Source organism: Montipora foliosa, chromosome 9 (genome assembly GCF_036669935.1).
Source record: "Montipora foliosa isolate CH-2021 chromosome 9, ASM3666993v2, whole genome shotgun sequence".
Classification (NCBI taxonomy): domain Eukaryota; kingdom Metazoa; phylum Cnidaria; class Anthozoa; order Scleractinia; family Acroporidae; genus Montipora; species Montipora foliosa.
The window spans coordinates 49,380,524-49,383,023 of record NC_090877.1 but is presented as its reverse complement, the minus strand read 5'-3'; the positions used below and the strand labels follow the sequence as shown (position 1 = coordinate 49,383,023).

Here is a 2,500-nt window from a genome sequence, read left to right as displayed (position 1 = left end):
GTCTCAGAGCAAAAATTAACTACGAGGTTTTCAAGTAGTCAGGTGAAGGGGTGACAAGGCGAACAGTCCCAGATTTATTATCTCGGGGAATTAAGGTCGTGGGAATTAAGCTGCTCCTGTCTGACCTTGTAGCTCAGTCAGTAGAGCAGCGGTGATCTAACCCGAAAGACGTGGTTTCAATTCCTATCCTGGTCACAGATTTTCTCCTTCCTTGTGTGGGCCCAATTCTATTTGTAAGGCTAACGCTCACATGGTTTACATGGTTAGAAAATAGCAGCTCACATTACCTCTAATAGTTAATTATGTTGCACTTTGACAGTGAAGTTTGGGGGTTCCAATGTTCCCATGATGAATGAATCAATGAACGAAATGATATATGAAATGAATCATATATAACTGCGAGGATCACAGCTTCACTTGATTTCATATCCGCACTTCAATGTATGATTCATTTTATATATCATTTCGTTCATTAAAAAAAGGTTGCTGTTGCTACAAAATACTTGTAGCCACAAAAATATTAACAAAAGTTGCAAGTAAATAAGAAAGGTATAGATATCAATACTAGAAGATGGATATTGACGTAAATTTCTGAACAATAATGGTAGACGAATCAAAGGTTAGGGTTACTACACAGTAAATACCGTACACTATCAGGACTTACCTTCGGGTTAGGGAGCTATCAAATGCCGTGGGGAGAGCTTTTATTTCAAGAACACCACAGGAGCAAATCAAAGCTCATCATATAAGAGATGCTAAATCATTTCTTAACCAGTTTTCACCGATGAGGACATACAGGGCGTGAGGGTACAATACTTACAATGGCTATTCATAAATGTTCACAGGTGGAGGCATTCACTCTTCAACCATGATCCGCTTTTTGCCCTACACCGCCTCGAAACCGAACGATTATTAAAATGACTCAGACATTTCTAAGCTTCTGTATCAAATGGAGAAATTGAGTAAATTTGAAGGTGTTGCAATTTTCCCATTGGATTTCACGAATAAGTTTTTTCATCTCACTTTCAATCTAAAGTTGGATATTTTTAGGCAATGAGTGATTAAATTTAATATAAATGTTTACTCCTCTCTCTACTTTTTCATTTCAATGACTTTTAGGTACGTTAATTAAGACGAATTTACAAAAATCAAATTTTCTTATAATGATTTTATTTTTCAACATCAATTCATCTTTTGATTAAATTTCCATTAAAAACTGTTCACATTTTTTGAAGGGACCGCCTTGCATGTCATTTTACATGACTGTTTCAAGTAACACCCTCAGGACACATTTCGTAAGTGTTGATTCAGTTCTATGGGAGCAGGTAAACTGGCGGAAAGAAAACAGTGTTTATCCTAGAGGGAGACTACAGAGTCGACAGTTCTGTCTCGTAAAATTAAAAGCCCTTGGCAGTTTCCTCGGTCGTTTAAAACTGAAACATAAGTTGTTGAAAGTGAGCAAAGTGGGAAACGTCCCAACACTTTTCGTATGCGAATGCAGTTTATTTTGGAAATTTAATTGTAAAAATGCTTCTTTAAAAAGGTAAAACTACCCCCAAATCGGGCAAAGACCTCTAATTCTTCGTCAGGCTAAACCCATAGTTCTGCCGGTAATTTTAACTACTTTCGGTCTAACTTGCATGGTTACTTAGAAACGCATAGAACATTTAAAGGCGGTATCGAGTGGAAAAAAAGGCAAATCAAATGTTATACTTTCTCCTGGAGCTCAGTTTAGTCACAGTGGAGGTGTTGATGGAGATAAATCACAGTCACGTGCAATGAATAATTGAATATGAACAACGGAATGGAAGGGTTTCGATTCACGGTGGCTTGCGCTTGAAAACAAAAGGAAGTACTTTGGCGTAACAGGTAGAAAATTTCGTTATCGGTTCAAATTTCGTGTTCTGAGCCCCACTTTCGATAAAGGCAACCGTGCACATCAAAGCGTTTTGAAGTGACACAATTTCGGTAAAATGCTTTACACATTGATGCCTGCGATTGGACGAGTGACGACCTGGAGGGATCTTTCATACGCACATAAGAGTGTGTCCGTGGGATGCAAAAACAGTTAACACAAATTGTCCAGTTACAGTGAGCCTCAACTACGGGAAACTTCGGAAAATGGCGAGAGATTACCAGAAAGATAAATCTGTAATCTCTTATTAATGCTACTAAATTTGCAAATGGAATGCTACGAGGCCCTTTTACGGGTTATCAGGGTACGGGATATTTAGGTAAAAAATTATAGGGATACAGGATATTTTGGGGGAAAATTGACGGGATACGGGATATTTAAAAAACCGAAATGGCATTATGAAGATACAATGCATAGGAATTAACAGGATAGAGGATATTTAGGCCAAAAATTAATGGAATACGGGATACTTAGATCCCCTCTTCCCCTAATGAGGCCTCAACAATCAGCACAGCAATACTATCAGAATTTACTTTCACTAAAGCTTTTTGAGGAATGTTAGGATAAAAAGGTGAGATTTCTTTG

The 2,500-nt window shown here is 37.8% G+C and overlaps 1 protein-coding gene across 1 annotated transcript in view; it reads right to left on the bottom strand.

The window, feature by feature from the left end:
- The window catches only part of LOC137971081 (collagen alpha-1(XII) chain-like), a 7,716-nt gene extending 6,934 nt beyond the window's left edge, over positions 1-782 (bottom strand). Inside the window, exon 1 of the mRNA XM_068817805.1 lies at positions 665-782. The gene's annotated coding sequence lies outside the window, so the exon portion shown is untranslated. The remainder of the gene's footprint in view (positions 1-664) is intronic.
- Positions 783-2,500: the final 1,718 nt, after the last annotated feature.